Genomic DNA, 12896 nt, shown 5'->3' on the forward strand with positions numbered 1-12896 from the left:
GGGAGATACAAGACAGCCTTGTGGACAAGCTTTGGTTTATACAAATTTTTGGTAATGCCTTTTGGACTTACCAATGCTCCAGCAACTTTCAACCGAATGATGGACAAGATTTTCCGAGAGCATCGATCTTTTGTGGGCACTTTCTTTGATGATATTATAGTTTTCTCCAAGGATGAAGCAGAGTATCATCACCATCTGCTACAGGTCTTTGAGGCATTGCGTGATCACAGATTGGTTATTAATGCCAAAAAGAGCGAGTTTTTCTTGCCGGAGATGCATTTCTTGAGACACATCATCTCAGTAGCAGGAGTACAGATGGACCGGGCCAAAATTGAGACTATCCACGATTGGCATGACTTGAAGAATGTTCATGAAGTTAGAAGCCTTTTGGGCTTGTGTTCTTACTATCATTGTTTCATTCAGAAGTTTGCAAAGATAGCTTCGCCTTTGCACGTATTGACTCAGAAAGGAGTCCCTTTCTTGTGGGGACCGATAGAGGTGACTGCCTTTCAGACACTCAAGGAAAAATTGACTACTGGACCAGTGTTGGCTTTGTCAGACTTGCAAAAGCCATTCGAAGTCTATTGTGATGCTTGTGGTCGTAGTCTGGGAGCGGTGTCATAAATCTTTATAGACATGATCGCAATAAGGATTAGTTAATCCGGCATCAGTGAGTTCCGGGATGGATCTACATGCAATCACTAGATACGTTGCTCGCAATCATGGTCTGAGATTTGGAACGAATTTTTCTGTGATTGATTTGTCATGTGATGTCCTGTGATGTCATGTGCACTGATGTGATTGTCGTCTTTGTACAAGTGCTAGATGTGTCGTGTCTAGTGCGTCGGTACTTAAGAGTCACTGTCTATTGAATTGGTTTATAGCCTCTGTCTGTTTTGCATGCGTAATCGAGGGCGATTACCATTCTTTCAAGAGGAGGGTATGTCACAAACTAATGACGTGGCATGACTTTGCAGACACAAACTGACGACAGTGCATGACCCTGCGGACACAAACTGTCGCTAAATTGGCTTCGTCTGATAGAAAAATAATTAAGTGAGGGTTTTCTCGCTTGGAACACCAAGGAAAAATAATTCTAAATAAATTATTGGAATTTTAAGTGAGGGTTTTTCTCATTGGAGACATCCGAGTACAGAGTATTCCTAGTGCTTTCATTCAGAGTAATGACGGGAACACTGTGAAAGGGAATATCTGTAAGGCCACCAGGAACGGGTACTTTTGATGCGTCACATCGGATGGGTGACAAGGAGCATCGTGAAGAAGTATCCGACCATCCGTGAACGGACATCTCTGATGCGTCATAGGATGGGTGACATAGAGCATCACGAAGGAGATTGCACCGTAAGTTCGGTAGGAAAAGACTAGGTGATGGGTATTCCTGATGCGTCACAAGGTGGCAGACAGGTACATCAGAAAGAGTATCCATAGTCAAGAGGAAATTCCGAACTGTGTTAGAATTGTGGACAAGGAAAAGCAAGCACTTGGGTTCAGAGGAAATTTTGAGAAAAAACAGATGCTTTTTGAGAAAGCGGGATTGCTTTTCGGGAAAGCAGATGCTTTCCCGCGAGGACGTCTATGTCTGCATTGCAAGTGTGTAAGTGATTGCATCCAAGGACGCCTGGAAAGTGCTGTGAAAGCATTGTTTTTTTCTTATAGGGTTTTATTGAGTTTTTGAGCAGATTCAGACTATTTCTAAAATACGCCGGCCGTCCACTTAACAAGTGGGCAGCCATCTGATAAATAAGGCAAAAGATCAGCCATCGTTTTTTTCTCTCTTTTTTTCTGGCGGAACATCGCAAAATTTATTTATTATTAAAAAAAAAAAACGATAAATGGCCGCGATCTTTACGCGAGCAGCCAATGCTCTGATCTTTGCCGTGGCCAGGGAGCTATAAAAGCATCACACACCTTCTCCCAGAGAGAAGACCAGTTTTCACAAGGAGGAGATGCTGCTGCAGATTTCAACCGCAAAGAAGACGTTGCCGGTGATGCCCATGGCTGCCCCAAGTGTACCAGATGTCGCCAAGACCCTGTGTGCGAGTTCCCTCGTGAAGAAGTGCCTACGGAGCGTGTTTCCATCGCGATAAGTTGCTGCTTTTCTCTGTTTTCAGCCCATAAACGTCGTAGACGCGGCTGATTTACGAGAAGGAACCCAAGAACACACCTCTTTTGTGTGTAGGATTGGAAGAGAGGATTTTCTATGCAGAGATCTCTTCTGGGGAATTGCTTTTCGAGTACCGAGTTGCATTTCGAGCGTCGAGACTTTGAAGTAACAATTTTCATGTTATGATCTCTAAGTATTTGTTTGTAGGTGTACTTCCTCTTAGTGAGGGAGTAGGAGTAGAGGAAGGCATGAGCCTCTGTAGGAGAAAGCGCTCTAAGGAACTAGAGCCAAAGCAGCCCAAGGGTTTCGTACCCAAGTTTTGGAAGCAGATCCACGGATCGAAGAGAGGTAGACTCTCGAGATGTGATCCGGAAGTTGAAATTCCCAAGGGAAGGACTTCGTGTCCAGAAAAGCTGTCTCAGAGAATCCCAATGCTCGTGTCACCTTCTCAGAGAATCCCAAGTCTTGTGTCGACTTCTACAGAGAGATTTTTTTCCAACTATGCGAGCTTTTCCTTGCAGGACTTAGGGTTCCGCGTGCTTACTTCTCTCTTGGCTTGTCATGGCTTCTTCCCGTATCTTCCCAGAGTCGTCCTCCTTTACAGAGAAAGAGAGGAGACCATGCTCTTCTACCACTGTCACAAACGGGAGCGCATAACGATATAAAATATACTTGGATAAATAGAATTTATCACTTAATACTGAAGCCGGAGGAAATAGAGAGAAATAGATAGAGAGAGAGAGATAGAGCGTGAAAATCGACACAGCAGTGGGGACCAGAAGATGGGCTGGTCCAACCTCGTAATAGTATCTTTATTACTAAGGAGAAGTCTATACAAGCACTTTAACCGAATGTATTACCACGTTCGTTCTAGAATAAGACTTGATGGTTCCCGGAAGCCTCGGCTTTCTATTCCTAGGGCAAACCCCTATTCCAAGGAGCTTCCGTTCCTTATTCAAATCCTCAAGATCAAGGTTCTCGCCTCTGGATCTCACCTTCCAGACTCAGGGCATGACATCCCTGCAACTCTTTTCCGACTCTGTTCCCAGAGTCCTCTTCCTGCAGAATAACTCTGCTTTTTTGGACTCAAGTCCTTCCCTTGGGAATTTCAACTTCCGGATCACATCTCGAGAGTCTACCTCTCTTCGATCCGTGGATTTGCTTCCCAAACTTGGGTACGAAACCCTTGGGCTGATTTGGCTCTAGTTCCTTAGAGCGCTTTCTCCTACAGAAGCTCGTGCCTTCCTCCTCTCCTACTACCTCACTAAGAGGAAGTACACCTGCAAACAAATACTTAGAGATCATAACATGAAAATCGTTACCTTCAAAGTCTCGACGCTCGAAACGCAACTCGGTTCTCGAAAAGCAATTCCCCGAAAGAGATCTCTACATAGAAAATCCTCTCTTCCAATCCTACACACAAAAGAGGGGTGTTCTCGGGTTCCTTCTCGTAAATCAGCCCCATCTACCACATTTATGGGCTGAAAACAGAGAAAAACAGCAACTTGTCGCGATGGAAACAAGCTCTGTAGGCACTTCTTTGCGAGGGAACTCGTGCACTGGGTCTTGGCGACATCTGGTACACTTGAGGCAGCCATGGGCATCACCGGCAATGTCTTCTTTGCGGTTGAAATCTGTAGCAACATCTCCTCCTTGCGAAAACTGGTCTTCTCTCTGGGAGAGGGCGTGTGATGCTTTTATAGCTCCCTGGCAACGGCAAAGATAGCAGAGCATTGGCTGCTCGCGTAGAGATCATGGCCGTTTTTCGTTTTTTTAATTTAAAAAAAAAAAGAATAAATAAATTTTGCGATGTTCCGCCAGAAAAAAATAGAGAAAAAAACGATGGCTGATCTATTGCCTTATTTATCAGATGGCTGCCCACTTGCTAAGTGGGCGGCCGGCGTATTTTCAAAATAGTCTGAATCTGCCCAAAAACTCAATAAAACCTTATAAGTTAAAACCAATGCTTTCACAGCACTTTCTAGGCGTCCTTGGATGCAATCACATACACACTTGCAATGTAGACATAGACTTCCTCGCGGGAAAGCATCTGCTTTTCCAAAAAGCAATCCAGCTTTCACAGAAAGCATCTGTTTTTCCTCAGTGTTTCCTCTGAACCCATCTTCATTCAAGTGCTTGCTTTTCCTTGTACACAATTCTAACACAGTTCGGAATTTCCTCTTGACTATGGATATTCCCTTTTTGATGCACCTGTCACCCACCTTGTGACGCATTAGGAATACCCATCACCTAGTCTTTTCCTACCGAACTTATGGTACAATCTCCTTCACGATGCTCTATGTCACCCATCCTATGACGCATCAGAGATGTCCGTTCTCGGATGGTCGGATACTTCTTCGCGATGCTCTCTGTCACCCATCAGATGTGACGCATTAGAAGTACCCGTTCTTGGTGGCCTTACAGATATTCCCTTTCACAGTGCTCCCGTCATTACTCTGAATGACGCACTAGGAATACTTTGTATTCGGATGTCTCCAGTGAGAAAAACCCTCTCACTTAAAATTCCAATAATTTATTTAGAATTATGTTTCCTTGGTGTTCCAAGCGAGAAAACCCTCTCACTTATAAATCCAACAATTCATTTAGAATTATTTTTCTATCAGATAAAGCCAATTTAGCAACAACATCTCTGATGCGTCATAGGATGGGTGACATAGAGCATCGTGAAGGAGATTGTACCGTAAGTTCGGTAGGAAAAGACTAGGTGATGGGTATTCCTGATGCGTCACAAGGTGGTGACAGGTGCATCAAAAAGGAAATATCCATAGTCAAGAGGAAATTCTGAACCGTGTTAGAATTGTGCACAAGGAAAAGCAAGCACTTGAATGAAGATGGGTTCAGAGGAAACTTTGAGGAACAACGGATGCTTTCTGAGAAAGCGGGATTGCTTTTCAGGAAAGCAGATACTTTCCCGCGAGGAAGTCTATGTCTGCATTGCAAGTGTGTATGTGATTGCATCCAGGGACGCCTGGAAAGTGCTGTGAAAGCATTGTTTTTAACTTATTAGGTTTTATTGAGTTTTTGGGTAGATTCAGACTATTTCTAAAATACGCCGGCCGCCCACTTAACAAGTGGGCAGCCATCTGATAAATAAGGCAACATATTAGCCATCGTTTTTTTCTCTCTCTTTTTTTCTGGCGAAACATCGCAAAATTTATTATTATTTTTTTTAAAAAAGGGAAAAGAAGCGAAAAACGGCCGTGATCTCTATGCGAGCTGCCAATGCTCTGCTATCTATGCCGTGGCCAGGGAGCTATAAAAGCATCACACGCCCTCTCCCAGAGAGAAGACCAGTTTTCGCAAGAAGGAGACGTTGCTGCAGATTTCAGCTGCAAAGAAGACGTTGCTGGTGATGCCCATGGCTGCCCCAAGTGTACCAGATGTCGCCAAGACCTAGTGCACGAGTTCCCTCGCGAAGAAGTCTCTACGGAGTGTGTTTCCATCGCGACAAGTTTCTGTTTTCTCTGTTTTCAGCCCATAAACGTCGTAGACGGGGCTGATTTACGAGAAGGAACCCGAGAACACCTCTTTTGTGTGTAGGATTGGAAGAGAGGATTTTCTATGTAGAGGTCTCTTCCGGGGAATTGCTTTTCGAGAACCGAGTTGTGTTTCGAGTGTCGAGACTTTGAAGGTAATGATTTTCATGTTATGATCTCTAAGTATTTGTTTGCAAGTGTACTTCCTCTTAGTGAGGGAGTAGGAGCAGAGGAAGGCATGAGCCTTTGCAGGAGAAAGCGCTCTAAGGAACTAGAGCCAAATCAGCCCAAGGGTTTCGTACGCAAGTTTGGGAGGCAGTGGGGAAAAGTGAAAGATCTGGAAGCCCTTATCTTTTTTGATGGAGGAGCCAAGGCCACTTCATTTGACGTGAATTGGTGGTGCGGCTCAAGATTACGGTTGACAGGATGGGGCCACCGGCGGAGGCGGTTCTAGCGGCGCCCGAACGGGATGTAACCATTACTCCTGTCATTGGTAAACTTCGTTTGCATTATTGAGGGTATTTAGGGCTCGAGGACTTTTACATCATGCCTTTGGAAGGGTGTGACTGTCAAAGTCGATGATGCGGAAGCGTAGAGACCAAGGGGAGTGAGCACGAGAGAGAGAGAGAGAGAGAGAGAGAGAGAGAGAGAGAGAGAGAGAGAGAGAGAGAGAGAGAGAGAGAGAGAGAGAGAGAGAGAGAGAGAGAGAGAGAGAGAGAGAGAGAGAGAGAGAGAGAGAGAGAGAGAGAGAAATGTTATATTAACGTCTTCAAAAGGCCAAAGTGACCTATGAGACCAGAAAGTTACAATGTGGTGGATCTGATACAAAGTCAGAGTCAGGGTAACAAGATGACAACAATGACAAAAATGAAATGAAAAATGTCACAATAAAATACTATGGAATCCTAAACTACTAGGTGTGAACAACAGCTAGCAGGGATAGCTAGATCACAAGAGATCCAGCATCGGTCGTGGCGGATCTCATCAATCTCCTCCATGGTCAGTAGTCTGACCGGGCGTCGTGCATGTCGAGCCAAAGTGATCCGAATCCTCTGATGCAGCCTCCATCGATGCTGTGTAGTCCTCCGCAGTCGTGGGCGTCTGGATCTTCCAAGCTCAGTCGCTCGGTCGATCAGTGTGCCTCTGGTGTGAGACGACGAGCTCTGCTGTGGTAGTAACTCCTCCGGGTGTCCAGTGGCAGCTCTAAAGAAATCTGTGATCTGTCTCTGGGACTGGCTAGCCTCTCCTCTCATCAGGCTCTCTCTGTGTCTGCGTAGCTCGAGCAAAAACAAACCCAAGCATCTCTGATCCTCGTACTGCATGACTCCGGAGAATGGTCCAAAGCCCTCTCTGAACAAGCAATGGAAGCGGCCTCATATCTCGTAGTAGACGGGGCAGTGGCATGTGTAGTGCAACTCTGTCTCAGGCTCGATGTCACACAGGGGGCATGTCCTGGTACTCCGCTGTATCTCCCAGTCTCGATCCACAGCTGGTGTGAAGATGTACGTATCTGGCCGATAGTACATCGTATCCCATGAGATAAGTGGGTGTCCATGTATCTCGGCCTCGTCACAAAGCCATCAATCGTAAGGTGGAGGAGATGCTCTTTGTAGAAAGCCATCTTCGTGCCCAGCTCCTGTGCTGGCTGTATCCATGTCCTCTTGGTGTCTAGCTGAGTCAAGTCCTGGCGGATGAGCCTGGTGATCTCGGACTGTGTAAGAGTCAGAGAGGGTGCATCCAGTGAGTACTGGAAGGGAGGCAATCTGTCTATGCTGAACCCTTGCGCCTGAAACCATGATGTCATCTCCCCATACCAGCATGCTGTATCTCCCTGCATGGCTAACTGTCGAGAGGACTCAAGTGCAAGGCGGGCATATCTGTCTCTGGGAAGTTCCCACATGCGGTGTATGAAGGAGACCGATCTTGTGAGCGCCTCAACCACTAGTGGGGGGGGCAGCTAGCTCTGCTCGAACAATAGCACGTGGTACTGAGGCCTTGGCTCTAATGAGCCGCGAGATCATAGAGACCAGGGGCTTCTCCATGTCCCCCCATCCATCACTGCGGCCTGTCCTCCCGTGATGATCTAATGAAGGTCCCTAGATCTCAGCTCCATAAAGTAATGCAGAAGCCACCAGAGTGTCAAAGAGCCAGAGCTTCGTCCTAGGCTCCTGAAACTGAACCTGTGAACACATCCTTTCCAATCTACCCAATGCTGCATGGGCTCTGGTCAGTCTAGTCACTGCTGCCCTCCTCAATGAAAATGCTGGCCCACTAAAAACCACTCCGAGGTAAGTGTACGCATCTGTATACTCCACAGTCTCTTGGCCGTATGTGAATTCTGGTGCTGACCTCCTGATCCATTGTGGGGTGGTATTAAATACCATGACCTTGGTTTTACCAAGGTTGACGGACAAACCACTTTCCTGAGCAAACCTATTCAAAGCATCCAAGTGACGTTGCATCCCCTCCGGAGAGTCGAGATCAACACAATATCATCAGCATATAACAATAATGGAATCCATGTCCTTGCCAACTGTGCACCTCTATCACCATCTCTCTCAATGTAGTCAGAAACCTCATCCACATACATACCAAATAGAGTAGGAGAGAGCGGGCAGCCCTGCTTCACCCCAATAGTGGAGTGAATCGGTGTGGATAGACCCTCTGAGCTGCGTACCTGCCCCACTACTGACCTGTATAATGCCATGACCCCCCAAATGAGCTCTATGGGTACTCCCATCTGCTGTAATATGCGTATCAATCTAGCTCTAGGCATTGTGTCAAATGCTTTGCGGAAATCCACAAAGCTACAATAGATCCGTTTCCCACGCGATCTATCCTCCTCAATGATGGCTCTGAGTGTCAAGATATGGTCAAGAGTAGAAAAACCCCTCCTGAACCCTGCCTGCCCGGCTACGCGTATCCCCTCCCTCTCTGCCCATCTACTCAGCTGCTGCTCAAGAATAGATGCGTACAACCGTGCCAATGTGTGTCCAATCATGATAGTGCGATAATTCCCAGGCTCCATAGGGTCTCCCGACTTGAAGATAGGTACAATAGTAGATAGGCTCCAAGTATCAGGCAAGCCCTCACACATGGCACGGTTAAACATCACTGCTAGAAGCTCTGCTAGTAGATCTCTGGCATGTGTGAAATGCTCAGCCACTAAACCATCATGATCGTAAGCTCTCCCAGTCCTCATCCTGTCAATGGCCTTCCTCACCATCTCCGCGGTGAAAAAAGCACATGTGTGTGGGCATGGATCGGGAGGGTCGGGAAGGGGGGGCTGCTCAGGAACTGTGTACAGAGATGATGCGTACTGGCCCCAGTCCTATGTAGAGGTGATGGCGGGGGGGGGGGGGGGAGAGTGCTCCTGAAAGAGCCGCCATGCCTCACGTGAGTCCTGACTCAAGAACAGTTGATATAGATCCTGCTCTAGCCGAGCCAAAAATGCCCTCTTCTTCCGCCGCACTAGGCGTCGGAAGTCAATCTGTGACTGTCTGTGTGTGATGTCCCCCAAAAGCACCTCCCTCTGAAGTCTAGCTCTAGTGTCTCGGCATTCCTCATCATACCAATTGTTCTGGGGCATGCTCCCCGAACGGCGTCTCTGCTCAGGCTGGGTATGTGGGTATGCCTCTGCTGCTGCATCATGTAGTGTATGTGTCAATATAGTAGTAAGCTCCTCCAGAGGTCGCCCTGGCTCCTCTGTGCATAGGCGTCTGTAGATCCCATCTATGTATACAGAGTCTGTCTCCCGCGTGAAGGTGTAGCGAGTAGGGGCTGCTGTCCGTAGCCTGTGTGCTACACTAAACTGAAAAGAGATGGTCATTGACACAAGAGCATGATCCATTGCCACACCAACAGGTCTGGGTCCAATCGTGAGATCCTGGATACTAGAGATAAGGCTCGGCTGTGCCATGACATAGTTCACTGTGCTGGCTCCATGTCTGTGGGGAAAGCATGTAAAACCCCTTGAGGCGGGAAATCTCTGTAGGCCATTCAAGATGGCCAATCCATGTGCAGTCGCGATGTCTATCAAGTGTCGTCCATACTCAGTGTGTTCTCCATCTTGTGATAGTCTGGATAGGCCTGTCTCTGCAGCATCTAGCTCTCTCAGCATCTCCTCTGAAGTATCATAAAATATTGTCTGATGATGGGCAGTCCTAGCATTGAAATCCCCTAGAATGATGATGTCACCATCTCTAGAGAACTCCCATATGTCATCATCCAAAATAGAGAAAGGGGATTGTCCTCTGGGTGGTGCATACACTGACGTGCTCGGGGGAAAGTGGCAAATAGCAATGTAAAGATAGAGAGAGAGAGTCTCCTGAACTAATCAACCCTGGGAATGAATAACTGAATGTGTATACAATGGAGGCAAGGGATTGCTTATATAGCAATCTCACTAAATTTCCCTACCCAAGACTTTGACAAATAAGTAAAATAAATACCTAAAAGCCAAACTAAATATGGGATCACATTGGGCAATTCACTTGAGATGCCAAAACTCTTAACACCCTCTCTGCAGCTCATAGTGGACATCAATAGTGAGACCAAGTCGACGAAGAAGCTACCATGGACACCCCAACACCTAAAGGGATATTGGATATACCTCGGTGTTGCCCTCCTCAGCTTTGTACCTGAAAGTAATGCCATCTTGAGCATCGGTTGCCTTTGTAGAAACTTTGAACTGTAGACCACACTACGTTCAATAATCCCCATTCGTGAACTATGAACACATCACGTCCAAAATATAAAACCCCAAGATAATGAACTGTGGAACACATCCTATCCATGATCCGACCAACAACAATGGATTGGTGGACTCATCCATAGTGTTTAGACGTCTGATTGGTTCCTTTCTAGATGCATGTGCATTGAACTCCGACCTACGGGTCCAAACACCAATAACTTGAACTCCAACACAAGGGTCCAAATTAATTATAGGGAGCAGTCATTGCCCCTCTCTGCCACTCACAAGCCTCTCTGTGGCTGAAGCTAGTGGTGAGTCGTGACACTTGATATTTGACTAGAAATCTGACATCGAGGCCACTGTGGCTGCCGCCACGTGTGCCATGCGGATCTCCTGTGTCAAATCTTTATTACCATAATCTCTGTCTAGCTTGCCTTTATCCTTGTCTATCAGTGAGTTCCTGCTTCTGCCTTTGGCTTCAAACTCTCGAGCCAAACAAGGCGTCAAGTCACATTTATAACAACTTTGGTCGTACCTTGTGGGTACCAAGGCAGCTAACTTAGTACTGGTACTGTCATCCTTGTCCAACTGACCTTTGTTGCTGTCCTCTAGCGAACTTCGCCATTTGCTTTTGACTTTACAAACTCGAGCCAAACAATTGCCGGGTTCCTTGAGGACTGTGCCGTTATCCATAGCTTTTGGTTGGTTTTGGTCGATGTCGTCGGGGGCGCTCGAGCAACGGAGGGACATATTGAAGTTGCAAGATCTGGTAATTGGGTATCTTCTCGCAGTCCAAAAAATGGCCGTACAAACCAAGTCGCAAATACTCCAAGCCGATTCAATTCCACCATATAGGGAACTCCACATGTAATGGGCTCCGCACAATCTGCTATCCCTCTCTGAAATCCGAAACTCTATCGCCGATTGCCGCTTCGCACGTTTGCCCTGTGGTAGGCCTCGAACAAATCCAAAGCTCCACAATAAACTAAACATAGCAAGGGCTAAGAGTTCCATCCAAGTTGCACAAAATCCCCAAGCCATTCCTCTGGTACTCCAAACCCACTCCATACCCTCTCTCGAGCTCCAATTTCTCCGCTCTTTCCAAGCTGATTCTTCTCAACTTTGCCCAAAAAGATCTCCAAATCTTCATAAAAGCTCCAATGGCCCAATCCCCAAGGCCGTCCAAGACTAGGCTGCAAAACTCTCTCTCTGCTGCCCAAGACTAAAAACCAACTCTAGCCAGCAACGTTTTAAAACACTCGCTGCATTTTGGGGAAAGGGGGGGTCGGGTACTGCAAGTAGGGAAGGTGGTTGTCAAGGAGGGGTAACACCTGTTTGGAAGTGTACTGAGGAAGACAAGTGACACAGCCATGGCAGTGTGCACCAGCAACACCATCGCAGCAAGGAACGCTATGCATGTGGGACGATGGCGATGACTGAAACCCCTGAGGGTACTGTGGATTGTAGTACTGAACTGGAGGTTGTGTGTAGAGTCCCATATAGTTCTGAGAAGGACCTGCAGTATGCAATCGTGGCGCGGATCTAGTCCATCCAAACCCCACGTCAGCCTGAGCCTGAGCCTTTTGTGCTAATTTTTTCGATTTAATGCTTCTTTTAGTGCTAGGCTTCATTATGGCTGAGTCTGCCCTTGATCTCCAGAGTCATGACAGAAACTCAGTACGCTGAACTTTGTGTTGATGTATGCTCATGTGTGTGTGCGTGTGGTGTGTGTTGTGTTGGGGAGCATATGTTAGTACCTAGTTCTACACCCACTATTGGGCACTGACGACGTTAGTGGGGATGTCGTGGTACTTAGTCAATACTATGCATGATGGAGCTGATGGTTATATTGTCTTGTGGGTGACTACCATGGGTCTATAACTTGCACTTTCCTTCAAGGGTGAATCTGGGCTTATCCTGGATTCATCTAGGTATAGCTTTTAGCGCTAGCGTTTTCAGCCATCTAGCGCGAGGACCCCAGCGTTTGCAGATTCAGCCATAGCGCTAGCCCATACCCTTGCAGATCAGCCAACGTTTTCTTTTTTTCCAGCCCATCCTCTCATGGGAGATGTGCGGGATCAGCAAGCGTTAGCCTCACAGATGCGGTCCGGTGACCGGTCCCTCAGCAGCCCAATGAGCCTTCCCTCGGCCATTCCCTCGCCGGCATCGAGTGCTCCATTGCTATCCATCATCAGCATCATCGAGATCTGCGTTTTCAGCCCTTCATTCCTCTCACATTGGGAGCGCAATTCAGCCCGAGATCTACCCCTTGGCGGCCATCCTCAATCCCACATCGAGAAGGATCCAAAGGTGCATCAAATCAGTCCCGGAGGTGCCTCATCTTATGAGTTACCACAGCGTCAATCATCATTCGAGTCAGTAGAGTCTACGCTTGAGGTATTGCATGTGTGTACATTCTATTTACGCAAACTAAAGAAAATATCACATCGGCAACGGTGTGGGGGCCCCTTGAGAGGGTTGGTTGGACCCCATCGGGTCTCTCTCTCTCTCTCTCTCTCTCTCTCTCTACACATCTCTACTGCTCTCTATCATTCCCTCTCTTCAGGGAAAGGTAAAAGGA

The 12896-nt window shown here is 47.0% G+C and overlaps 1 protein-coding gene across 1 annotated transcript in view; it reads left to right on the plus strand.

The window, feature by feature from the left end:
• The window catches only part of LOC147449433 (uncharacterized), a 67308-nt gene that overhangs the window by 30664 nt on the left and 23748 nt on the right, over positions 1-12896 (plus strand). The gene's annotated exons all lie outside the window — the stretch shown is intronic.

Source organism: Adiantum capillus-veneris, chromosome 10, assembly GCF_014529385.1.
Source record: "Adiantum capillus-veneris isolate H3 chromosome 10, ASM1452938v2, whole genome shotgun sequence".
Classification (NCBI taxonomy): Eukaryota; Viridiplantae; Streptophyta; class Polypodiopsida; order Polypodiales; family Pteridaceae; genus Adiantum; species Adiantum capillus-veneris.